The 27598-nt window shown below is 44.8% G+C and overlaps 1 protein-coding gene across 2 annotated transcripts in view; it reads left to right on the top strand.

Moving 5' to 3' along the window:
* Nucleotides 1–27598, top strand: part of kcnh3 (potassium voltage-gated channel, subfamily H (eag-related), member 3) — a 398012-nt gene that overhangs the window by 236099 nt on the left and 134315 nt on the right. The window lies entirely within an intron of this gene.

Raw genomic sequence — 27598 nt, 5'->3', positions numbered from 1 at the left:
TTTGATTAGTAGTTTACTTTTGTTTAGTTTATAGTTGCTTAGAGTCATGTGCTTGTTTATATGTCCTTAGATTTAGTTCTTTCTTGAGTTACTATTTGTGTAAGCTTATATTTAGGTTTCTTTTCCCTGTTCCTCCCAGTTAGTTTAGTGCTTAGTTTCCCCTATTCTGTCCAAGACAAAAAGACGTTCAGAGAGGTTGTGTTCCAGCAAGTTTGGTTGGCATATTTTGAAGAACCTTGAGCGACCTTAACATGGGTTAAGTTCCATGGTCCCACTCCAGCTTGGTAAAGTATAATTAACAAAAAAACGATGCCAATAAGCAAAGCAAAAATCCTAAGCAAAGTCTTCAAACAAGACGTTTTATCCGTGATCTTTATCCGTTTCCATAGCTTGGGTCGAGTAGAGGGATTTGTGTTGTCAGGGTTGTCATGGGGCTCTTTGTCTTGGGCATTAAAAGTAGCTAAATAACTGAGAGGAATCATGTCCGAATAAGTCTCTGGCATGGTTATCCTCGGGAAATACCCTGCTAATTCCAGTTGATCTGCTTCTTCATGTCGAGAAGGGATTTTGGGTCAGACCAAAGTGCAGACAAGAGCTTGGCAGCCGCATCTTAGTTTATTCTCAAAAAGGTCAAAAACAGAACAAAACACTGCAGGTATGAATCAGAGTCAAAATCCAAAACGTTCAAAACACTGCAGGTACTATGGCAAAATGTAGCATAAGTTTCCAAGCGAAGCATAAACAAAGCATAGTCATGGTAGGGAAAGGGGTAGTGACGAACACAAGGAACCAGCCACGAACAGACACCAAACCAACTAATATACTGGGGAAAGACAAAGGCAGGTAATCAAGGGAACTGAGAACAGGTGTGACAAGGAGGCAGGGAAGCAGCAGGAACAGGTGAAACAAATACAAAGGCTGAGGAAGAGTGAAAGGACTAAATAAACAACAGAAAACACAAACTAAGCTAGAGAATAAATCAGAGGAGGAAATAAAGAACTAGAATAACTATAAACTAAAGTAAACAGAGAAACTAGAGGGGAACATAGAAACAATAACCTAAGAAATAAACAAAGAGCCCATAAGGAGAATCTAAGTTACAAAATAAGCAAACGAAATGAAAACAATAACTAAAGCAGGAATACAATACATACTAGGAAATGATAGAGGGAGGAAAAGGAACTAATAAACATGAAGCCCAATCCAAATGGAAACAACTAAATAAAAGTTAACACAAAGCCACAAGCAAAGTCCAAAAATGTCATATCCTGACATAACCTCCCCCCCCTCCCCCCCCCCCCCTGAAGGTCGGATTCAAGACGACCACTTGGAGACTAAAACAAAAGTTCAAAACAACCCGACCAGGGCGGGCAGAGGGGGCCCCGGAAGGAGGGCAAGAGTCCAAAACACAAACCACCGAACCAGGGTGGGCGGAGGGGGCCTTGGGAGGAGGGCAAGAGTCCAAAACAAAAGTAACTCCCAATAAAAAAAAACAACAAAACCAAAGTCCATAATCTTCAAGGACGAGAACAAAAATCCAGGAAGCCGATGATCAGGGGGCCTGCGACGACGAAGCCAACGGCGAAGTAGCTGGTGATCCGGAGGCCTGCGACGACGAAGCCAGCGACGAAGGAGCTGATGATCCGGAGGTCTGCAACAAAGTAGCCAGCGAAGTGGCCAATGGTCCGGAGGCCAGCAGCGAAGTAGCCAACGAAAAGGCCGACGGTCAGGAGGCTGGCAGCGTCGAAGTCAGCGGCGAAGAAGCCGGTGTTCTGGAGGCCTGCAGCAACGTAGCCAGCGAAGAGGCCGATGATCCGGAGGCCAGCGGCGGAGAAGCCAGCGACAAAGAAGCTGAAGGTCAAGAGGCCTGCAGCGAAGGGGTAGGTGACTCGGAGGTCAACGGCGAAGATGCAGGTGGTCAGGAGTTCGGCGACGTGGCCAGAGGAACCCAAGAAGTGAGGTGCTCAGAGGTCTGCGGCGAGGATGTAGACGCCTCGGAGGTCTGCGGCGAGGATGCAAGCTGCCTGGAGGCTGGCAGCGGAGATGCCAGGCAAACCCACGAAGCGAGGAGTCAGGCAGTCTACGACGTGGCGAGATCCTCAGAGACTTGAACCTGGCATCCTGCTTGGACCCAGGCAGAAACCCTGAAGACTTTGCCCTGGCGTCCGGCGTGGACCCAGGCTTAGAGTCGTCAGGTGCGTGGTCAGGCATATGGTCAGTCAAAAAGTCAGTCATCACATAGTCGGGCTGTAGTGTGTCAGGCTCTGGTGTGTCATGGTGTGCGTCAGGCTGCAGTGTGTCAGGCAAAGAGTCAGGCTGCAGTGTGTCAGGCAAGGAGTCAGGCTGCAGTGTGTCAGGCAAGGAGTCAGGCTGCAGTGTGTCAGGCAAAAAGTCCAACAAAAGGTCAGGTGTAAAGTCAGTCATTGTACAAGTCAAAGCATCCGTCCGTAGTTCCAGTAGCACCCCCAAGAGGAAACTAAGCAGGTGCTCAGGACCAGGTCGTGGAGGGTCCATGGGCTCCACCGAAGCATGGTGTGGAAGTGGAGGCAGCCCGCTCACGGGCTCCTCCGTGTCGTGTCGAGGCTCTGAAGACCAGGCGGCGGCCCGCTGAGGCTCTGTAGACCCGGCGGCGGCCGGCTGAGGCTCTGTAGGCTTGGCTGCATGCTGTGAGTCCAGCGGCTTGGCTGCATGCTGTGAGTCCAGCGGCTTGGCTGCAGTGTCCTTGGAACTTTGTGCTGCCATTACTGCACAGAGAAGAGGGTCAAAGGGACCTCAAGCGGAGAGTGGAGCTGGAGCGTCTAGCCATCCCTCTTCCAGAAACTCAGATAGTAAAATGGTGTGCACATCTGCCAGATCCTGAAGATTGCTAATCAGGTGAGGAACACACTCAAGCCAACGTGACTTCATAAGTTCTTTCTTAATCTCCTGCAACCCGGCCTGAACCCATGGCGGAGCAGGAGGCCGCACCGACAACCGGAGACCAGCAGAGGGCGCTGGGTAACCGCCCACCAACTCCGGGGAAGACAGCCGCGAGGAGGTCATGGTCATGGACCCTCCATGGAAAAGTTAGAGGCGCCCACCCGTACCTTCTCGGTGGCGACAGCCCACCGACGATGACGTCGTCCAGGGCAGGACAAAAACCCAGCCGGAAACTCTGCAGCGGCAGATGGCGATGGGGGCAGCTCTGCTGGAGCTGCTGCAGACGTGGAACGCTTGCGGCAAGAACGACGTCGCTTGGAGGAGGATCGTGCTGATGAGCAACGGTTCCGACCTGGCTCGAAGCCCATATCTGCCCAGTCGGCCTCACTGAAGCATTCTTCCATCTCCTCCAGCAATAGAGGTGAGGGAGAAAGTTCCACCTCCTCACCGTACATAGTCCTTAGCGTTTCCACTTGCTGCTTTACCCATAGCTTCAGCTCTGTAACTTTGTCCGCTTGGTCCTCATGGCTGGTTCCTAATGTTGAGAAGGGATTTTGGGTCGGACTAAAGTGCAGACAAGAGCTTGGCAGCCGCATCTTAGTTTATTCTCAAAAAGGTCAAAAACGTAACAAAACACTGCAGGTATGAATCAGAGTCAAAATCCAAAACTTACAAAACATTGCAGGTACTATGGCAAAACGTAGCATAAGTTTCCAAGCGAAGCATAAACAAAGCATAGTCATGGTAGGGAAAGGGGTAGTGATGAACACAAGGAACCAGCCAACTGAGAACAGGTGCGACAAGGAGGCAAGGAAGCAGCAGGAACAGGTGAAACAAATACAAAGGCTGAGGAAGAGTGAAAGGACTAAATAAACAACAGAAAACACAAACTAAGCTAGAGAATAAATCAGAGGAGGAAATAAAGAACTAGAATAACTATAAACTAAAGTAAACAGAGAAACTAGAGGGGAACATAGAAACAATAACCTAAGAAATAAACAAAGAGCCCATAAGGAGAATCTAAGTTACAAAATAAGCAAACGAAATGAAAACAATAACTAAAGCAGGAATACAATACATACTAGGAAATGATAGAGGGAGGAAAAGGAACTAATAAACATGAAGCCCAATCCAAATGGAAACAACTAAATAAAAATTAACACAAAGCCACAAGCAAAGTCCAAAAATGTCATATCCTGACACTTCAGTTCTGTCCCCTCGTCTTTTGAGGAGGGTTTGATAAATGGGTGATGGGTAAGGCAATCCAGGTTCCAACCCCTTCCACAACCACGTCCACTGGTAGACTATCCAGTAGTCAGGTTGTATCTGTGGTCCTGCAAGGGTATATCCGTCTTTGGCCCGCCTTTGTCTATAGGTCTCGTAAGCTAACCCTACTTCTGACAGGGTACAGATTGACGTGTACAGTGGGTGGCCGTGAATCTTGAGTTCGACCCGACGGCCTGGCCAAGCCGGAGTGGTACAGTGTGGGTGGTTAGGGTAGACCGTGCCTTCTGTCACCGAAATGGGTAATTGGGTGTTGTTGAAGACATATCTGCTAGGTTGGCCCTCTTTTCCCTTGACTTCCTTTGACATAGAAGGTGATGTGGCCCAAATTACAGCTCCAGCCATTGAAACTTAATAATACATGCCTTGTAATGGGTCTTGATAATGTGGTCCCCATCTGCTCCTTTTACTTCAAGGTGGACTGTATTGAATATCCATGGCAGGCTTTCGGGCCCCTCTGGTGAAATTCTAACTTGAGTATCCAGCGGGTGATGCCCTTTGTTGCCAGGCCAGGACATTGTTTGATATGAGAGGAAAAAGTTACTTACATTCCATGGCAAGGCTTGGCATTTTCCAGCGTGGTCAGGCTTTTGCAGATCTGCTTTTCTATGATACTCTATATTGGAGACAAAATAACTTTCTAAGGATGGATAGTAAGGGGCAAAATCCGTTCTCGGTTTGTCTAGTAGAACTAATCCAGATGGCAGTTTTAGATAAGGGATTCCTTGCATCAGGCCATTCCAGGTGTTAGGGCCAATCTTAACTCTGTCGTCAGTGTAAGAACCCGATGGGAAATAACATTCTTCCTTTTGTGTTTTTCTTTTCCTTTGACGCTTGACAACTTTTGTCCCTTTTTCCTGTTGGTCCGTCAATTTTTGTCCTTTCTTGTCCATTTCCACTTCTGTGGCAAAGAGGGCCAAGGCCAGGAATGTGAGCATTTATTCCTGTATGCTGCTGCAACTTCTACTTTTCCAGGGTCCTCTGTTCTGGAATGACTATTATTGTTGCTCCAACGGAGTATACACCTCTAAATGGGACTACAACCATTTGCACTGCCAGTTGTACCCTCTGGGTGGAGCCAGGGTGAGTGGGTGTGTCTGTCCAATGAGCCACAGTACCTGGAATCTGTAGCACCCTATCGCGATGCCAGTTTTCAGAGGTTACGATGAACTCTCCCACCTTCTGTTTGGGTCTGGCTCCATGGCTGCCCCAGGCATCTAAACTGGCAGTGTAGTAGTAGAGGCCTGTACCCCGGGCACCCCTTTCCTAGGGAGTGTCGGGCAAGTCTTCCAGGGGGAGGTCTGGATTTGCAACAACTTCTAATATTAACTGTCCCCAGGTTGTCAACTCCCAGGGCCCAAACCATCCACTTGGCTGTGCCTGTTGTTCTTCATTGTTGGGAGGTTGTTCCAGTGCAGTGCCGACACCCTCGTGACCCTGGTCTCTATACACTCGGAACACCAGGAGATACTGTGTGGTGGTTAAAGGTGGGCGGCTTACCTGGCCAGAGGCTGGATCATATGGCCAGGACTCCCTGATTGATGCTGTCAGCAGATCTGTTGGTCCCCCATCCAGGCCATCATTCAGGTGACTCCATCCTCCGGTTCCACATAACCCTTCATAAAGTGGAGGAGCTGATGGTTGAGCTATTAATACCACACTGTCTTGGTCCCGGGGTGCCTGTCTATACAGTGCAGGCCTCCCTTCATCAGGATGCAGTTTAAAGGATCTGAGTGGATCATAAAATCGCTTTACTTGCCACCCTTCTGCTTGAACCACCTGCATCAGCCTTCCTGATCTTGTCTGGGCTCCGCAAGAGTCACAGTACTTAAGAAATGAACCGTCCCACAGGCAGGTACACTCTCTTGGTCTTTCTTCATGCAGATCCCACTGGGTCACAAAGACCACTCTGGGTAGAGTGGTGATTTGGCTCCCCCCACAAATGAAGATGTCTGTTACCTTGACGGGCTTGTATGGCAGTTTGTCTAACTCGTTGCCACTGGTGTTGTGATGTAGGGGTTTCTCTCGTCCTGGTCTTTCCCAGCAGACTTTGAGCTGACTTGGGCCCGTGCAGATTGCGCAACAGTTCTTGACCTCTCGCCACCACAGCATTTCACCTTGTTGACAGGAATCCTTTTTTAGCAAGTTTCAATTTCTTCAATGCTCTTCCTGCCCAAAGCAAGTGGTTCTTCGAATGGCAACCACCCTATATACAGTGGCCAGTCTGATGTAGGGTGGCATGGTGCTTGGTTCACTGGCCATCTCTCCGGTTTCTGGTTATCCTTATCTAAGAATTGGCTTGAGCTGTTCAATTCCTTGGATCCCTCTCTTCTGTAACAACACTGTGTTACAATCTAATACTTGCTTCACAATGTCAGTGGTATCGTACTTGGGTTTCACTGCTGTCGACACAGGGTGATCTTGTGCTCTCACCCACACTCGTTGTCCCTCACGGAATGCCCTCTTCATCGTTTCCACGCCAGTGAGCCCCTTCTCAGGTATGAGCCTTCTGGTGCTCCACTTCAAGCTCCAGGCTCATCCTCAACTCGGCGATCTTCTTCCACAGATCGTGATGGGCCACTAACTTTCCTTTGGCGCTTTCAAATCCATTCTCTTCCCAAATGGATAAGTCTTCGTTCAAGGCTTGTGCACAGTAGTGGCTGTCTGTGATTATCTTTGCTCTCTTGATTCTTCTATTCGTCAACTCTAACATTCCCTCCAGCACTGCTGTCACTTCTCCCGCCAGTGCACTACCGGGAGTTTTACCGTTCTGGCGGCACCTCTCTTGACTGTGCTGTTTGAGAATAAACCCCCAGTAGCCCATCTGATCCAGTCCTTTCTTCGACCCTTTCTTTCACAGACGGCTCTAAGGGTGTTTTCTTGCTGGCTGGTTGTGCTGGGCCAATCTCAAGGTCGGGGTCCAGCAGGATGTCTTCCCATCTTCCCCACCTTGTATTGGTTGCTTTTGTGCTTTCCACCGTTCCTTTTCTGAGATACTTGTGGACTTGGCTCTGAGTGATGACTTTAATCTGTTGTCCTTATGCTAGGTCTTTCAATGTGATCCAGTATCTAGCAAGCACTGCTAACTCTTTTTCTTCTTTGGGGAATTTCTTCTCTACAGATGACAAAGTGTAACTCCACAACGTTACTAACCCCCCATTTTTATTGCTCACTTTCAGCATGGAGTCCTCATCTTCACAGCTGATCTCGGCCACCAACTTTTCAGTGAAGCTCCTCGGCTCCAATCTCACGGCTTCTTGGATTGCTCTTTTGAGCTTATTCAGGTCGTTCTGGTTTGATGCAGTCTGTGTCCAGTTTTTCTTTGTCATTTTTTCTTCTCCTTCTCGCTTCTTTAGGCAGGCGTATAATGGCTTAGCATATCTTTGATAATTAGGAACATGATCTCTCACATAGTGCCAGAGTCCCAAAATCTTTTGTAGATCATTTTCGGATTCAAGTGGCTGGATTTGTGCGGGCTTCTCTCGATACCCTTCTGAGAGTCCCAAATCTGTTGTCACTTGGAATCCTAGGTAGTTCACAGGAAACTGTCCAAACTGGCATTTCTTGAGATTCAGCTTCAAACCTGCTGCTGTGATTCTCTCCACTACTGTTTGCAGTCTCTCTAGGTGCTCCTCTTCAGTGTCGTCTGCAATGAACACATCGTCTATGTACACTGTAGCTCCTAGGTCACCAAAAACTTCCATCACAGCTGACTGGAACACATTAAGGGAGTTCTTGTACCCCTGAGGTAACCTTTGCCACACATAACTCTTGCCTTTGTGTGTAAATGCCATCTTGCCTTGTGATTGCTTTGCGAGTCTGAGGGAGAAAAATCAATTTGCTAGGTCAATGCAGGATTTATATTTCTTGACTCTTAGCATCTTCAATGCTCCTTGGGGATTGATTAGGCTGGCTCGGTTTGCTATGGTTCTTTGATTGAGGGCCTTGAAGTTGATTACTGGCCTCCAACCTCCTCCTGCTGACTGGTTTCTTTCCCACTTGAATGGGACTGTTAGTGATGGGATTTAGCTCTGCTCTGATGATTCCTAGAGTGCTTAATTCTTTTACTACTTTATCAATTTCTTCAACGGCACCCGGGTTCAGGGGGTACTGTCGAACAGGTGGATGCACTCCTCCTTCTATGAGGTGCACATACTTCGGTCCCAGGTCCCCACAGTCATTCTTGAACCGGGCCACATTTGTTGAGATGATGATCTTCCGTAACTTCTCTTTCCCAGCCGGGGAGACGTCGCTTTCCTTCAGTTTCTGTTCAGTTACTTCTGGCACATCTACTGCTTTGTACCACTCTTGAGCCCCGGTTCCACTCTGAGTCGATCCTACTTTTACTAACCTTGACCATAGCTGGCTCAGCCTTTGAGATAGAGAGCTGCGCTCTCCCCATGGTTTGTTGAACTCTTTCAAGTCTGTGACGGTGATGTTGTATAGACCCTTCACCCAAATGATTCCTTGCCAAGTTCCATATGGCATCTCTTCTACAGTCCTGTTGGCAAATTGGACCGTAAGGTATACTATTGTCTTTAGGCCTCTGCGAGTCATGAATACCTCAGCCCCAGTGTCCACTAGATAGGGTTCTCCTTCTACCTTTGTGTAGATTTCATCCCCCCTCCAGTAGGTATTTTCCAGGGTGACTCGCGGCCGTGTCATCATTACTTGGCTGGCCCCCCAGTCCCTGATCTGCGGGACTCGAAGAGGGCCTTCTTTTCTTCAGAGGACAGTTTGTCGTACTCTTCTCTAGGGAGAAAGGTGCTTTTCTTTTGTGGGCCTTGCCATGCTGATAGTCTGTAAAATCGTCTTTGCGGTTCTACTCTTCTCTGAGGCGGCGGTCTGTTAAGAGGGTTGGCTGGAGCTTTCACACTGGCCTTAGTTGGTGGTTTGGCCCCTTGTCCGGTCTCTTTCTTTCTTCTTTCTTCATAAAACTGTTGCTCCAGATCATAAGAAATCATTGTTTGGTCCATCTGTGGAACTGTCGTACCCTGCTTTGGCATTTTGGTTACTTCTCGGAGGGCCTTCACATATCTAGCGGGTGAGATTGTTTGCTTAAACACATGCCACACCGGTGCAAGGCGCTGACCCCCATCCATGCAAAGTCTTTCTCTTCTGATCTGGGAGTCTTCATCGTCCATGTCTTCCAACACCAACCTCTCATAATGGCTTTGAGCTATTCCTTGTTTGTCTAAGGGATGTGCTGTTACATGGCTCCGCCACAATGTTTTAGCTTCGTCACTTTCAGTAGCATTGGTAATCATCGGCCACACATCTTTGATGTAATCTTCACTACTTTCTTCTGATCTTTTCTCTTTAACTAAGGTCTTGATCTTTTTGTACTCACGAAAAACATCAGCTTCAGGGCTGGATGCCGTGGGTTGCTCAGACATTTTCCCTAAGGGCTTGCCTTGCTTGTGGAGCGTGGTGCTGACGGCAGTGGAGGTTCTTCCTCTTCTTCCTTGGCTGACAGCTCATCAACCTGTCGCTCGATCTATTGTGCATACTTGTATGCTGCTGTCTTTAGTCTTAACATCACATCATGCACAACTCCAACATAAGCGGATCTGAACTTGCTGGTCAGGGGCTGATAAGTGGTAGGATGACATCATTAGGATGTTGGCCCATTCCATTCCCTAACTGTTGCTTTAACCTTGAGTTCGACTTTGTCTTCCAGGCGGTCAGCCCATACACCCGGGATGTGGTAGTCTCTCTGTCCAGCTTATGGTATGTGCGCTCGACGCCCATCATTTGCTTGAACCGGCCCCCATGTCAGGTCTCTGGCCATTCTTTCTGAGACCTGGTAGATGTCAAACACTTCCACTGCTTTTTTTTGTCCTTTTCTCTGTCCTACTTTAAGTGGCTTGTGAGGGGTTGCTGGCTGCACTGGGATTGCAAACAGGCTTTCACTGTCATCACTCTCTGCCCCAGTGGTCTCATGTTCTGATGGTTCTTCTTCTTCCGAGACACTGTCTTCACTGTCTTCTCTTTCTGGGTTCAAGGGCACTATTTTAAATGGACTCAGGAGCTCCTCTATAGCTGGATTTTGTTTTACCTTCTTCTTTGCATTTAAATCTTTTGTTGGAACCAGCTCTGTTTTATCTAGATCTTCCAGGCTGCAATTAGCTAGGCTACGTTCCAGCCTGCACAGAGATTGAAGGGGCAGCTCCGTCTTTCTTTGCTGATTTTGGTCCTTTCTCCAGGCGGGACGCTTGGTTAGTCTCACTCTTGTGCAGGTAGCGTTTTTCATCTGAGTGTGGTTTAATTTCGTTCCATTGTTGGATTATTGGTATCTCTAAGTGATGGGGGTCTATCGGCTTCTTCTCATCCATCCTTTCTACTAACGCCAGCTCTCTCTTCCTCCGACTCTCATGCTGGCTAAGGGAAGTGACGATGACTATTTCGGTCAGTGAGGCATCTGTCAGCAGATTCTTGACTACATGGTGTGCTGTTGCAACGGCTACTTTTCAGGTCATGTGATCTCAGTCCATCTAGGCATATTGTTACCCTTCTCAGGCTGTGGTTGATGGCAGCATTCAGTCCCTCTTCCAGGGCTACCCACATTTTCTCTCTGTACTCTTTCAAGTCTTCTACCTTTTTGTTAGCGGCAATGGGAGAGTGGATGACAGCATAATAAGTGAGGTCGGCCCCACTAGTCAGATGCACTTTGCTTGCTTTGTTCTGGCTCACTTGTCTTCTCAGCTCTCAAACCTCTTTTTTTTGTAATCTTCCCTTGTCTGGGCTCTTAACCTTTTCCTGAATTTGGTATTGTGGATCTTGAAGTTGTCATTTGTGAAAACTAACAGTGTGTCTCTCTCTATGTGCCAGGGGCCTGGTAGAGTTAAGTCCCGTTTTGCAGGGAAATTTGTCTTGCATCTGTGGGCATCGGGTCTAGGACTTTCCTCATCATGACTCTGTCTGACTTCTGACTAACCTTTCTTGGCTCTTTTCCTTCGACATCCGTCTTTCCTGTCATTCTGAGTTGGTTACTGGCACTGTTTTCTTTGGCTTCTTGTTCAAATTGGAAGGTAAGGTCTCTTACTTTACTTTGTGCGGGGTCATGCTCCCTGTGGCTTGGGGTGTTGGCCATATGTTGGAGGGTTCCCTTATGGTGCTCGAGGGCTGCTGATAAGAGGGCTCCCTGCCTGGCAGTCTCTTGCAGTTCTTGTCTGGCCTGAGCAATCCGTTGAAGGATGTCAACCTTCGGCCTTACGATGTAGGGGGTAATAATTGGTCCTTGGCTGGGTTCAGCTTCTCTTTGGTCTTGCTCTTGTTCTGACTCCTTGCCCTCTTCTTCACTCTCTGTTTCTTTCATTAAATCATAAGTTGGTATCTCTGAGTCAGCTCTGTGGTCTTTTCTTTGCTCCGATCTGCCATACTCACTACACTCCTCAAGCACCCTATCTTTGTCATCATCTTGGATGGCTTGGAGCTTTTCTTTGAACTGGGTCATCTTTCTGGTCTCTATTTCATACTCTTTCAACCTTGCCGTGGCTCTGGCGGTGGGGTTTGTGAGGTACCTGTTCAGTCCAGACTCACTGGAAACCATCTTTACGATCGGGTCATATTTTTTGGATGGCTGTACAGTGACACCAGTTTCCCCAGTCCCCACAGTTCATGGAACCCTGTCCACCAACGTACCCATCGACTAATGTCTTCCTTCCTCTGGACTGCCTTGGGGCATGGTACCATGACCAGTCTAAATCCATGTTTTGTCTCTGAACATTAGTATGCTTCATCTCTTTGCAGGTGGTTTGTTAGCTGACTCTCTAGAGCTTCTTTCGATTTCTCTTGGTTGAAACTGAACATTTTCTTTACCGATGAAGCCCATGTTGAATATCCATCCCCACCTAGCAGCACCTCAGTAGGTAAGCAGTGTAGCTCTAACTGTGTTGATGTCGGTTGTTCTGTTGACCGGAGTGGTCCTTCAGCTCCCTGCTCTCTCCATTCCTGCGTTTCAGTCTCTTTGTCCATCGCTATGTCTTTGTCGTCTCAAGTTGTCAGTCTCCAAAGCCTCTCGAGGATCCTTCGAGTAGGGATGGATTCAGACTATTTGGCTACTAGCTTTACTGTCTGGGTCTGGTCAGTCTACCCTCAATAAAGCCCTATCCTCACCTGCACGCTATGCAGTTACTGCGAGGGTTGTGACTGACGGCCTTATCAGTCACAGACAACCTTACTCCCTTTCAGGCTGTCGGTCCGGGGTGCTCAGGTAGAGACGTCCTTCTGCTGAGCATCCTTCTTCTGGGGCCCCTTTATCTTTGTCAGGGTCCTTGTTCAGGTGCCACCTTTCGTTGTCCGGTGAGCTAACCCCTCCCTTCCTACTTCCCTATGTCTAAAGGGATTGCTCAATCCAGCTCTCCATCCAACGGGTCCGGACTTCCCTAAACCTGAAAGATCTTACTAAGCAGGTTTACTGAAAGTTCTGTTTAAGCTGAGTCGGAAAATGACTCGCCTAGCCTCTGACAGCCTTCATACAAAAGTCTCCCCTTCTTCAACTGGAGGTCTGGACGACTGAGTAGCTCACCGCAGTCATTCACACTTCAACAGTCACTTTTGTTCACGGCTGCTCATTCCCTAATTTTACAACTGGCTCTTGGTATATGGGCTAGGTTAATTTTAGTGGCTCGGCACGAGCCCCAAGGGCGCTCTTTTAACAATCTTGGCTAAGGCAACCTATAAAAACCTCCTAAAAGATCTTAGAACCAGGCAACAAGACTTTTTACCACCAATGAAAAACCAAAAATACGGTGACTCAAATAAGTGAATGTCCACGATTTAACTAGAATTTGATATGCTTTCTTTAATTAGTAACGCTTTTGCAGGGGTCAGTAACAGCTTAAATTCGGCAACACATAATAATTTCAATAATAGAAATGAATCAATCAACTCAACCTGTCTTTCCCTGATGCTGAAACTAGTGGGTTTGAAGAGGCTTTGAAGACGGAGGCTCATCCATGCACCTGATGGAGATGTTTCTTCTGGTAACAACGAGTAGTTTCTTGAAGGGAATACGACTTAATCTTCAGTTTTCCTCCTTTAAGTGGCAGGCACTGATGCTCCAGGCTTCGATGGTTAAACAGAAACTTTGTTGTCACATGTCTCCGAAGACAGTAGTTTCCTAAGGCTGAAGAGTTGAAGGAAACCTGGAGACATAAATAAGGTTGATTCAGGACATCCAGAGGCCTGAAACTTAGACCAATCAGCTGTTCACCAATCAAGTTCACTTCTGTTGTCTGGATAAAAAGGCTTTAGATGAAATCAGATTCTTAATCTTGAGGCACAGTCCTTCTAAGGCAAACGGGTTGATCCTCTTTTTTAATGCAGTTGATCAGCTGGGCTGTGTCTCTGTTCCTTTTCCATCTGAGCTTCTTTTCTCCATCCGATCTTGTTCAGCATTGCCTTTATAGTGCCGATGCTTTCACCAGTCCGCCCCTTGTTAGGCTTCTCAGTTATTGCGCAACCTACACTTCCACTTCCGCCTCTCTGCCTGCTCAGATGCTTTTCTCCTAAACTCCCTGCTTGCTTGCATTCTTTTACTCCTAACCTTTTATCTCTTAGCCAAAATTTCGGAAATATTGGACTAAAACAACTTCTTACTAGCGACTCCCAAGGATTATTATTATTATTTTATTTTTTTAAAGGACTTTGATGTTTTTATAATTGAACTCGAAAGCAGGACAAGTTGAGGCCAGCTAATCAGCACAAAATGCCTCCCTTCACCACAAAGGACTTCGACAAACGTTTACTGAAATTGGCTGTTTTGGAGATGAAAATCCATCGACCAGAAGTGAATGTGGAGGTGAATATGGGGTACAACAATGTTTCAACTCTGCCTGTGATCCCAAACAGTGACAGCCAGCTCAATGACTCAGCCGGCAATCAGAACACTGAGAATAAACCTATCGGCAGACCCCCCTGGCAGGTTTTAGGGGCATGCCCAAAAAATCAAGGTGGACGACTCACTGGAGATCTCAGCAATTAAATAAATTAGAATTGCCAGAATTACAGAGAATGCCCTGATTCCCCTGGGAAAAGGAGACTTCGACAGCGAGCTGCTCTCACAACAACTGATAGGAGTGAGACAGCTGGAAATAATGGAATTCCCATCCAAAACAGATTTTCTCCCAACTACAGAATGAAAACCAGGAAAATGAACCATCTTCTGAGAACAATAAAAGGTTTGAGAACAACCTTTTAAATTGCCAGAGAAACCGCCACACCAGACCAAGAACCCTAATAGTGGGCAACACAGCTGTGGATGGGATTAGAAACTTCTGCAACAAGAAAAACACAGAAGTTATGATTGGTACCAGTAGCATGGTCTCTGATATCTCAGAGAATATTCTTGCAATAACAGAAAAGCGTCCGTCTCTGGAAAACCTTATTTTACACTGTGGAGCCATGGATGACGTGGTTAAGAAAAAATCAGAAAGACTGAAGGAGGATTTCCCTCGTCTTCTGAATATTGTTGGAGGTCTCAATATCAAGGTGTTTCTCAGCGGACCCTTTGCACTGATTTTCTGTGGAGATGAGGTTTTTTCCAGACTTCTGATGATTAATAAGTGGTTGAAAAAAACGTGCCACCACACCTGTGAACTTCATCGACAACTTTAATATTTTTTGGGAAAAAAGACAACTCTTCAAGCGAGATGGTTTCTGTTTGAACAAGCCAGGAGCCAGACATCTCACATCTAATCTCTTCTATTCAGTAAATAATCCGCCAGCAGCTTCGACCTTCAGCAGAGAACATGGAGTATCAACAACAATGATAACGCTGCCTCCAACAGCTCCAGCAGAAACAATCAGCCAGTTGGCTGAAAAACAGAGGTCATCACAAAAGGTCTCCCCGTCGAAATCCACAGGAGAAGTGGAACCCCCATTATACCCCCATCCCCCCAAACCCAGACCCAGACCGGCACCCCCGGTAAACCCCCCCTCACCCCAGACCCCGACCCAGACCACACAGAACTCTCCCATCTCCCCACTGCGCCCGCTTTTTTCTTTACTGGATTCTGATAACATGAAAGGAGCTCTTAAAATCGGGACCCAAATGGCTCTGACATCTTCTCCATTCAACACCGCCCGTGGCCGAGGCCCTGCTACTAAACCAACATCTTCCAAATGCCGCAGACCTCCACCACCTCCTAATCTATCAGGACCTTCAAATCACTTCTCTGTGATACAGTCTGGGCCCCAGTGGTAACTCTATCAGAAATGAGCATGTCCAAGAAAAACTTGGGCCCCTAATAGGAGATACTTGTAAAATCTCTGTGCTTATACGTGACAGAAAGAGCAATGCCAAAAGGATAAGAGACAGTTATAAACAATCAACAAAGGCCATAAACTGTCAGGTACAACCACACAAGAGAATTTAAGTACACCCTTTCATCAAACGTTTTGACAGGTGGGTGGGACTTCCGGTGAGGGTGGGATTTCCGGTTGGCGCCATGTGGGCGCCATGTGGGTGCCATGTGGACAGGAGGTCACGTGGTCAAGCAGGTGGTGTGTCCAAGGGGGCGTAACCGTGGATGCTGATTGGTTGTCGTCATTAGGGGCGATACCTTAAATGAGTCAATTAAAACACAGGGGTGTGTTTGTTATAAATAGAACAAGACAAATATGGTATTATCGGAAACTATTTGGCATCAGCACCAATTAAAAATAGAGGGGGTGTGTTTGTAAGCATCGTTAAACCTTGAATAACCCAATGAAAACAATAGGGCATGCTTTAGTGTTTACTTTAAATACAGAGATAAAACTCTGCACTTTACATGCAGCATTCGTTGGAAAAAGAACACCCGTTCAACAATGGCTAGAGTTAAGAGAGTTTATCGTCAAGCGGAGGAGAAACGCAACGCGTGCCAAGATGATGATGATGAACAAGCAACTGCATCATATACTTCCTCAACGGAGATACCTATCGGAATTCCCGTCATGACATTCTTTTTTGGGGATCTGATTTTCTGTAAAAACTGATTCAAATGCCTTTACCACCTCAGCGGCTGTTTTCCTCTTCAAAACTCGTACATACGCCCTTTTTGAAAAGATGTCAATGACTGTTAATAAATAATTATAACCATCATTTTCCATGGCCAGAGCTTGCATGTCACAGAGATCAGCCTGGAACTGCCTCAATGGTCTGGTGACAAAAACTCTGTTTCTCGGGAACTTTATTCTTGCAGGTTTATGTAGAGTATAGGTATCTTCTCCTGATAAAAAATCTTTAAATTTTTCAACCGCAACCTTCTTTCCCGTTTCATCTTGCAAAGCCCTCCTCAGCCTATCTACACCCCCAAAACTTCCCGGATTTGAAGGGCTATAATATACTTTCTTCGTCAGCCGTCTTCCTGCCATCTCTGCCTTATGCTCACTCTGCCGATTACTTGTTAAATAATGAGAAAAAACACACAGGAGGGTAGATTTATCCTTATTTTTTTATTTTTTTTTTATTTAATATTTTTTTAAAAACAACCAAAAAACTAAATCAGATAAAATGCAGATTAATGCAGATGAATTCAAACACTACTAGCTTTTAAACAACACTTTTGGGAAAGGTTACTATGTTCCTACTTTAATTGTATTTAATAGTAAAAAGAAAAAAGAAGAAAAATCATATAATGCAGATTAATTAAAGTACTGGAATACTAAAAAAAAAATGATACAAGTCATCAAACATGTGAGATCAGTTTGTCAGTCCATAGCACTCTGAAACAGAGTTAAGTGGTTTGAGATGTTTCTCATCGACCATGCGATCATAAACGTGCGCTATTGCACTGTGGATGCTTTGTACTGATTTCAGTTCATATAAAACCGTCTTGGCAATTGTCTTCACTCTGAAGTAATCCACTTGTATGCGTCGAAGTACCAGAAGATTCTGAATAGCAGGAACGAGTTTGGGGATTACGAGTCGTCGTACGATGCGTTGAAAGTTGGCTTGGTAATAATCCTCCCCCAGTACCTCCAGGCAATGGTGTTGACGCTGGCTCAGGTGGTTCGTTATACATCCATAGCAGGTTTCTCTGAGATAGTTCAAAGAGGTTATGTTGAATGAATGAAGTATCGCTGTTTTCACCGTATTGATGAGGGTGGTTGAGAACCAACCGTCAATTTCGTCCTCCTGGTTACTCTCATCCTCTGCTGAAGGCTGAGGGTCCTCCATCGGTTCCAGGGTATGTGTAGGGGCTTCAGTAGAGGGTGAGTAGCCGGTGGCTACCTCCTCCTCCACGACCACCTTCATGTCTTCAGGCAGGACATTCGCGTCTACAGACTCAGCCATGAATAGCGATGATGGTGAGCAGAGGTCTGGAGAAAGCGGTAGATATTTCATGTTGTATCCTGTAGGTGATGCAGGACTGAAGTGGTTCTCTGAGAATGAGGATGTTGAGGTGGATGGTGAGAAGAGGTCAGGGGAAGGCGGATGATATGGTCCAATGTTGAAGCTTTCGTCGTGCTCAGGAGAGAAGTGGATCTCTGCTCGGTGGTTGTAGAGATCCCTGTATGGTGTCGGTCCACTCATTCACATGATACAATTCTCAGTGTCTGTGAGCTTGCAGTTATCCCCCTGTATATATATCATAGGAAGGGGCGTGTCCTCAGAAGAGGGTTCGTTCTAAACGTAAAACAGGAAACGTCAGGGTTTTTTTCACTGACATGACATCGATCCAACTTCGTGACTTGTGGAAAAGGTTGGAAAGACGATGTCCAATTTCACTCATCTTCTCTGCCCAAGCTTCAAACGGCAGAGCCAGCATTGTCTTGAATACGCCGCAGTCCTGATTGAAAGCCTCCAACACAAACAGATCTGAGGGACTCGTCCGGTTGTTCCTGCGTCTGCTTGCCCGAAAAGACCAGCGGCCATTTGCTGTGGTTTTTGACCCCCACACTGCGCTGAAGAGAGGTTCTCTCTCAGCTATTTCAACATCGGATGGTATATGAAACATTCTCGCTCGTTTTACAAGTCATTCCTCAAAGACAACAGAAACTGTTTCAGGTGTTGTTCCACTCAACATATAGCCAAAGACTGCTAAGTGCCAATAAAGTGCATAGACTGTGGTAGTGAGAGACACTTATCAGTGCCACACTCAGGTCCACCTTCTCCTCCAGTTGAGACTCGAGAACCTGACACAAATGACCACAGATCGAGAACCTCACAAGACAATGAATCTGTTTCAGTTATTTCAATGTGGTGGTACAGACAGCCCACATTCATTCTCTAAGATTAGTCCAGTCTTGGTCTATCCTAGTGGCAAGCCTGAAGAGGCAACAAAGATGTTTGTGGTGCTTGATGAGCAAAGTAACAAGTCACTAGACAAACCACAGTTTTTTGAGCTATTTGACATTAAGACATCCCCAGACAGTAACAAATTAATAACATGCTTTGAACTCTGACAATGTAGGACGCACAGCACTTAACTTCATTACAGAGGCACTTGATGGAAATGTTAAACTTCCAATTCCAAACATAATCAAGTGCGACATGATTCCAGATGATAGGAGGGAGATTCCGTCTCCACAAGTTGCACTACAATTTCCACATCTTAGAAATGTAGCTGGCAAAATACCCTCTGAGAATGATCAAGCACCTATCCTCCTACTCTTAGCAAGAAACATTATTCAGGTGCACGAACTAAGAGAGAGAATCAATGGCCCCCACAGTATGTGCTATGCACAGCATTTAGACTTGGGATGGGTTATTGTGGGAGATACTTGCTTAGGGAAAACACACAAGCCCTCAAATGTGAACGTATTACAAACTAATATTCATCTCAAATGGCCATGCAACTTACAGTGCCTTGCGAAAGTATTTGGCCCCCTTGAACTTTTCAACCTTTTGCCACATTTCATGCTTCAAATATAAAGATATAAAATTCAAATTTTTTGTGAAGAATCAACAACAAGTGGGACACAATCGTGAAGTGGAATGAAATTTCCCATCTGCCACCAGCCTGGTTAACAAAGCCCGGAAACCACCCTGACACTCTCCCTTTCACCCACACCCCCCCCCTTTTTTTGCTGACAGGACACCCGTAACTTGTAACTATGCGTTACATTAACGCTCAGCTTGGACTCCTGCTTTACTTGCACTGCCATACTTGCACAATGATCACCTGCACTGTTGTATTGCTCTTGCATCTTATACTGCTCTATATTTACTCTCACTCACTTAAAACTGTGCACATATATTTATATTATATTGTAGATATGTTTAATTTGTACTGTATTGCACCGACTACGCCAAAAGAAATTCCTTGTATGTCCAAAAACGTACTTGGCAATAAAGCTTTTCTGATTCTGATTCTGATTTATTGGATGTGTCAAACTTTTTTAACAAATTAAAAACTGAAAAGTGGGGCGTGCAATATTATTCGGCCCCTTTACTTTCAGTGCAGCAAACTCACTCTAGATGTTCAGTGAGGATCTCTGAATGATCCAATGTTGTCCCAAATGACTGATGATGATAAATAGAATCCAACTGTGTGTAATCAAGTCTCCGTATAAATGCACCTGCTCTGTGACAGTTTCAGGGTTCTGTTCAAAGCGCAGAGAGCATCATGAAGACCAAGGAACACACCAGGCAGGTCCGAGATACTGTGTAGAGACGTTTAAAGCTGGATTTGGATACAAAAAGATTTCCCAAGCTTTAAACATCCCAAGGAGCACTGTGGAAGCAATCATATTGAAATGGAAGGAGTATCAGACCACTGCAAATCTACCAAGACCCGGCCGTCCCTCTAAACTTTCATCTCGAACAAGTAGAAGACTGATCAGAGATGCAGCCAAGAGGCCCATGATCACTCTGGATGAACTGCAGAGATCTACAGCTGAGGTGGGAGAGTCTGTCCATAGGACCACAATCAGTCGTACACTGCACAAATCTGGCCTTTATGGAAGAGTGAGAAGGAGAAAGCCATTTCTCAAAGATATCTATAAAAAGTCTTGTTTAAAGTTTGCCACAAGCCACCTGGGAGACACACCAAACATGTGGAAGAAGGTGCTCTGGTCAAATGAAACCAAAATCAAACTGTTTGGCCACAATGCAAAACGATATGTTTGGTGTAAAAGCAACACAGCTCATCGCCCTGAACACACCATCCCCACTGTCAAACATGGTGGTGGCAGCATCATGGTTTGGGCCTGCTATTCATCAGGAGGGACAGGGAAGATGGTCAAAATTGATGTGAAGATGGATGGGGCCAAATACAGGACCATTCTGGAAGAAAACCTGTTGGAGTCTGCAAGAGACCTGAGACTGGGACGGAGATTTATCTTCCAACAAGACAATGATCCAAAACATAAAGCCAAATCTACAATGGAATGGTTCACAAATAAACGTGTCCAGGTGTTGGAATGGCCAAGTCAAAGTCCAGACCTGAATCCAATTGAGAATCTGTGGAAAGAGCTGAAGACTGCTATTCACAAACGCTCTCCATCCAACCTCACTGAGCTCAAGCTGTTTTGCAAGGAAGAATGGGCAAGAATTTCAGTCTCACAATGTGCAAAACTGATAGAGACATACCCCAAGAGACTTGCAGCTGTAATTGAAGCAAAGGGTGGCGCTACAAAGTATTAACGCAAGGTGGCCGAATAATATTGCACGCCCCACTTTTCAGTTTTTTATTTGTTAAACAAGTTTGACGCATACAATAAATTTCATTCCACTTCACGATTGTGTTCCACTTGTTGATTCTTCACAAAAAATTAGAATTTTATATCTTTATGTTTAAAGCCTGAAATGTGGCAAGACGTTGAAAAGTTCAAGGGGGCCGAATACTTTCGCAAGGCACTGTATGTCCAAACATATTTCAAGTCAAAGAATCTCCAAGTTTTTACAGTCCCGCAACACCACATCAGTTAGGCATTGTTCTAACGACGTTCATAACAAATCTGATCAACTTGAAAAAATTGTTTTTGACAAATCAAAAGATGATGACAAACCAGCACTGTCAGTAGAGCACAAAAACTTTATTCACATTGTGGACAGACAAGTGTATCAAGATGAATGTAACAGCTGGGTGGCACCATTGCCGTTTCGATCTCCTAGGGAGCGGCTTCCAAGTGACAGAGAGCAAGCGTTCAAACGTCTCCAGTCCCTCAGAAAGACACTGGAACACAACTATGGCGTCAAATTCACGCCAAAACCCGATAGGAGCAATAAAGAAGATCACAACCAGCTAATTTTAATTCCAGGAGCGCGTGGATTACGTTCCATGCGCGCATTGGAAGTCCCACGCGCGCACAATCCAATGACCACGAGCGCTACTCTATGGTGCAGGCACAAAAGTAAACACAGGCGCACCAGAGATGCTCCTTTTTGTGCTCTCGGTGTATCAATCTGCACGCGCGTGGATTACTCCTGCGCGCTCGTGTCAAACATTTGGCTCTTTAGAAAAAAAAAAGACATTTACCTGCCTATGATTGGCCACTTTTCCGCTATCCCCGCCCCGTGACCCCTGTTGCTAACCGTGACCAGCCAATGCAGCTGAGATGAAAACTTTTTTCAGGAAATCGGAGTTTGGTGAGTAAGGCCTTTATGAATTTTTCATGAACATTATGTATGTTTCATATACAGGTCCTTCTCAAAATATTAGCATATTGTGATAAAGTTCATTATTTTCCATAATGTCATGATGAAAATTTAACATTCATATATTTTAGATTCATTGCACACTAACTGAAATATTTCAGGTCTTTTATTGTCTTAATACGGATGATGTTGGCATACAGCTCATGAAAATCCAAAATTCCTATCTCACAAAATTAGCATATCATTAAAAGGGTCTCTAAACGAGCTATGAACCTAATCATCTGAATCAACGAGTTAACTCTAAACACCTGCAAAAGATTCCTGAGGCCTTTAAAACTCCCAGCCTGGTTCATCACTCAAAACCCCAATCATGGGTAAGACTGCCGACCTGACTGCTGTCCAGAAGGCCACTATTAACACCCTCAAGCAAGAGGGTAAGACACAGAAAGAAATTTCTGAACGAATAGGCTGTTCCCAGAGTGCTGTATCAAGGCACCTCAGTGGGAAGTCTGTGGGAAGGAAAAAGTGTGGCAGAAAACGCTGCACAACGAGAAGAGGTGATCGGACCCTGAGAAAGATTGTGGAGAAGGGCCAATTCCAGACCTTGGGGGACCTGCGGAAGCAGTGGACTGAGTCTGGAGTAGAAACATCCAGAGCCACCGTGCACAGGCGTGTGCAGGAAATGGGCTACAGGTGCCGCATTCCCCAGGTCAAGCCACTTTTGAACCAGAAACAGCAGCAGAAGCGCCTGACCTGGGTTACAGAGAAGCAGCACTGGACTGTTGCTCAGTGGTCCAAAGTACTTTTTTCGGATGAAAGCAAATTCTGCATGTCATTCGGAAATCAAGGTGCCAGAGTCTGGATGAAGACTGGGGAGAAGGAAATGCCAAAATGCCAGAAGTCCAGTGTCAAGTACCCACAGTCAGCGATGGTCTGGGGTGCCGTGTCAGCTGCTGGTGTTGGTCCACTGTGTTTTATCAAGGGCAGGGTCAATGCAGCTAGCTATGAGGAGATTTTGGAGCACTTCATGCTTCCATCTGCTGAAAAGCTTTATGGAGATGAAGATTTCATTTTTCAGCATGACCTGGCACCTGCTCACAGTGCCAAAACCACTGGTAAATGGTTTACTGACCATGGTATCACTGTGCTCAATTGGCCTTCCAACTCTCCTGACCGGAACCCCATAGAGAATCTGTGGGATATTGTGAAGAGAACATTGAGAGACTCAAGACCCAACACTCTGGATGAGCTAAAGGTCGCTATCGAAGCATCCTGGGCCTCCATAAGACCTCAGCAGTGCCATGCCACGCTGCATTGAAGCAGTCATTTCTGCCAAAGGATTCCCGACCAAGTATTGAGTGCATAACTGTACATGATTATTTGAAGATTGACGTTTTTTGTATTAAAAACAGTTTTATTTTATTGGTCGGATGAAATATGCTAATTTTGTGAGATAGGAATTTTGGGTTTTCATGAGCTGTATGCCAAAATCATCCGTATTAAGACAATAAAAGACCTGAAATATTTCAGTTAATGTGCAATGAATCTAAAATATATGAATGTTAAATTTTCATCATGACATTATGGAAAATAATTAACTTTATCACAATATGCTAATATTTTGAGAAGGACCTGTATATGTACAACAAAACTACGACTACAGCAGATAAATACTTGGAAACTTGGAAATATAAGCACAGCAGAGAGTAAATCAATACCCTTGGGCCATTCTTTCTATAGTATAGACAATGTCATGCTTCAGTTTCTCAATCTAGTGGTACAAAACGATACCTGCTCAAATTCAAACATTTACAAATGGCAGGGATTTTTCTTGGCACTTGTCCTATCAAAGTGAAAGTTTTTATCTAATTTGGACATATAGTAATCCTACACTAGCCTGTATGCACAAAAATATAAAATGTAATAAAATTGTCCAGTATTAAGGTAATTTATGAAAATGTTGCTTCATTTATTCACAAACTGCAGAAACATAATGATACTGTCTTGGTCTAATGTTAGGATTTCCAAGAGCGAGACATTGACTGGGATGTTGCAGCAGGGTACAGACCAGATGCGGAAGGGGTAAATGTGGTCCCAGAGTTTGGCAATCCCCTCACTTAAGAGCAGCACACTGAATTACAGTTGCTGTTGGCTCATGATTTAGGGCAAACAGACACTAAGGAGCTTTATCTGTTGTGCAGAGAATATGTCAATGCTGCCTTGTCAGATTAATGTGTACAGGTCCTTCTCAAAATATTAGCATATTGTGATAAAGTTAATTATTTTCCATAATGTCATGATGAAAATTTAACATTCATATATTTTAGATTCATTGCACACTAACTGAAATATTTCAGGTCTTTTATTGTCTTAATACGGATGATTGTGGCATACAGCTCATGAAAACCCAAAATTCCTATCTCACAAAATTAGCATATCATTAAAAGGGTCTCTAAACGAGCTATGAACCTAATCATCTGAATCAACGAGTTAACTCTAAACACCTGCAAAAGATTCCTGAGGCTTTTAAAACTCCCAGCCTGGTTCATCACTCAAAACCCCAATCATGGGTAAGACTGCCAACCTGACTGCTGTCCAGAAGGCCACTATTGACACCCTCAAGCAAGAGGGTAAGACACAGAAAGAAATTTCTGAACGAATAGGCTGTTCCCAGAGTGCTGTATCAAGGCACCTCAGTGGGAAGTCTGTGGGAAGGAAAAAGTGTGGCAGAAAACACTGCACAACGAGAAGAGGTGACCGGACCCTGAGGAAGATTGTGGAGAAGGGCCGATTCCAGACCTTGGGGGACCTGCGGAAGCAGTGGACTGAGTCTGGAGTAGAAACATCCAGAGCCACCGTGCACAGGCGTGTGCAGGAAATGGGCTACAGGTGCCGCATTCTCCAAGTCAAGCCACTTTTGAACCAGAAACAGCGGCAGAAGCGCCTGACCTGGGTTACAGAGAAGCAGCACTGGACTGTTGCTCAGTGGTCCAAAGTACTTTTTTCGGATGAAAGCAAATTCTGCATGTCATTCGGAAATCAAGGTGCCAGAGTCTGGAGGAAGACTGGGGAGAAGGAAATGCCAAAATGCCAGAAGTCCAGTGTCAAGTACCCACAGTCAGTGATGGTCTGGGGTGCTGTGTCAGCTGCTGGTGTTGGTCCAGTGTTTTATCAAGGGCAGGGTCAATGCAGCTAGCTATCAGGAGATTTTGGAGCACTTCATGCTTCCATCTGCTGAAAAGTTTTATGGAGATGAAGATTTCATTTTTCAGCACGACCTGGCACCTGCTCACAGTGCCAAAACCACTGGTAAATGGTTTACTGACCATGGTATCACTGTGCTCAATTGGCCTGCCAACTCTCCTGACCTGAACCCCATAGAGAATCTGTGGGATATTGTGAAGAGAACGTTGAGAGACTCAAGACCCAACACTCTGGATGAGCTAAAGGCCGCTATCGAAGCATCCTGGGCCTCCATAAGACCTCAGCAGTGCCACAGGCTGATTGCCTCCATGCCACGCCGCATTGAAGCAGTCATTTCTGCCAAAGGATTCCCAACCAAGTATTAAGTGCATAACTGTACATGATTATTTGAAGGTTGATGTTTTTTGTATTAAAAACCCTTTTCTTTTATTGGTCGGATGAAATATGCTAATTTTGTGAGATAGGAATTTTGGGTTTTCATGAGCTGTATGCCAAAATCATCCGTATTAAGACAATAAAAGACCTGAAATATTTCAGTTAGTGTGCAATGAATCTAAAATATATGAATGTTAAATTTTCATCATGACATTATGGAAAATAATGAACTTTATCACAATATGCTAATATTTTGAGAAGGACCTGTATTTGAAATAAAAAGATCAAGACATGATTTCCAGTGTTTTATTATTGTTATTATTATGAAACACACATATACATACACATTGCAATGAACTAGATTTTTTTGCTTCATATACAAATTTGGCTGCCCAGCCCAGAAACATTACAAATCTCACAAGACAAACTGTCTTTTTAAAACTAAAGTGAGATTTAAAACTTTTGAAAATAATCCAAAACTAGGAACAGCACAAAGTGTTGGTCCTGTTAGCACTTTGTGTCTGCTAAAATCAAATCCACCACAGACTGCCTGTGTAAGAATATTTTCAAAATCATCATATGTTGTCAAGTGATGTGTAGGAAAGGTGATTGCCACAGCACAATAGGGTAGCAAAAAGTGTGTGAACCATACCGGGAAGTACAGTCGTGATCAAAATTCACAGTTATCCGATATGAATCTCGTTCAGCGTCTGTTAGTGGCACATGTGCCTGGCCTGAAACCCACTGGAAGAAACCTTTCAATGACAACTGCTTTGCTCCAAAACCATTAGATGGGCTCCCATCTTGATTCTCTGTTCCTGGAGGGAAAAAATTGTCACAAAAATACCATACATTTTTGTTGCACCCTTATGCACCATGTGTGAGCTAATGAATGTACAATGTGTAAATCTGCTTCTCAAACATGTATTTACATATCAAACTACTTAATTTTTCTTTGCAAAATAGGAGATTGTTTTCTGGAAAGTTTTTTTTTTTAGGGTAACAGAGTGGTATTTATGAAGTGGCCAGTGCTCTGTAGCTACCTTGGCCTTCCAGGTTTTGCAAGAAGTCCTGCAAAAAGTTGATAATGTTTACTTCCTTTCGGTGTCTTACTGATCCCTTTTTACTGAACTGAGGAGACAGAGCCTGTAGAATGAAGTCTGCATCCACCTACAAAATATGTTTTAAAAAAATGTGTGAATTAGAAAAAATTTACCTACCAATCAAATACGTCAGTGCAGTGATATCAGTACACAGCCTGAGGTTACTACTTTTACCACTTCCACAACTGCAGCTGAAACAAAGTGCTGCTTGTGTAAAATCAAGAAACATTGCAAACAAAGGACAAAGAAAGAACAATAAAAACAGCAAATAAAATCAGTACAAAAATAAAAACAGGTTGTGCCAAAAGTCAAAGAAAAGAAATGTGTTTTCAGAAAGGTTTTAAAAGTGGACAGTGAAGGGGCCTATAGAATTTTTACTTACTTCTTTTAGGTTTCCGGGAAGGAAGAGCGGCTGGAAAACCTGGTGGTGATGTGGCAGCAGCTCATCTAAACCATTGATGGCCAGTCCTTCTCTAAGCTGAGTTAGCATCGGTATGAGCCTAATCCCTGAATGCAGTCTGATGGCACTAGTAAAACAAATGCAAATCTAGTAATGTTTTTGTAAGTCACGGGGATTTTTTTAATGCTGCATTAACATACTCAATAATAGCCTTTTTCCGATCGCTGTGAATGGGACCTGTGTAGCCACACGCTACAATGGCATCGGAAAGGTCTCTCAGTGTCTCTCCTTCTGCACCTTCCACCTTAAACAAATGACATCTGTAGGTACTATTTAAGAGTAAAAAAATAATATAATAATTTGTTTAATTTACCTTTTGAATCAGATTTTGGATTTCTGTATCAGTCACCTCCAGCAAATCTTCATTTGTTACTTGTCCATGACACAAACAATGGTAGGACCAAGTTGAAAAGACGTTTGGTGCTGGTACTCCTAGAACCAGACTGGTGGCGATGATCTCCCAACAGATTCTTAAAAACAGTAAAAAGCCTATTGGGCTGTATTGCTCTTTAGTTGCTGGATGGCATTATACTACACATACCTGTATTTGTTGTCCTGGTAGTAAGAAATACTATGTTTAGGGTTTTTGCCCTTATATGCATCTCCTTCAAATAAATTCAACTGAAGGCCTCGCATCATTTCTATGAAAAAAACAGCTTGCCATTTACAAATGTTCGTAAGGATTACATACCAGTAAGAAAGTCTCTACGTAGTGCTCCATCA

This window comes from Girardinichthys multiradiatus, chromosome 7 (assembly GCF_021462225.1).
Source record: "Girardinichthys multiradiatus isolate DD_20200921_A chromosome 7, DD_fGirMul_XY1, whole genome shotgun sequence".
Taxonomy (NCBI): Eukaryota; Metazoa; Chordata; class Actinopteri; order Cyprinodontiformes; family Goodeidae; genus Girardinichthys; species Girardinichthys multiradiatus.
The sequence above is the reverse complement of the archived record's forward strand: the minus strand, read 5'-3'. Positions and strand labels throughout refer to the sequence as shown.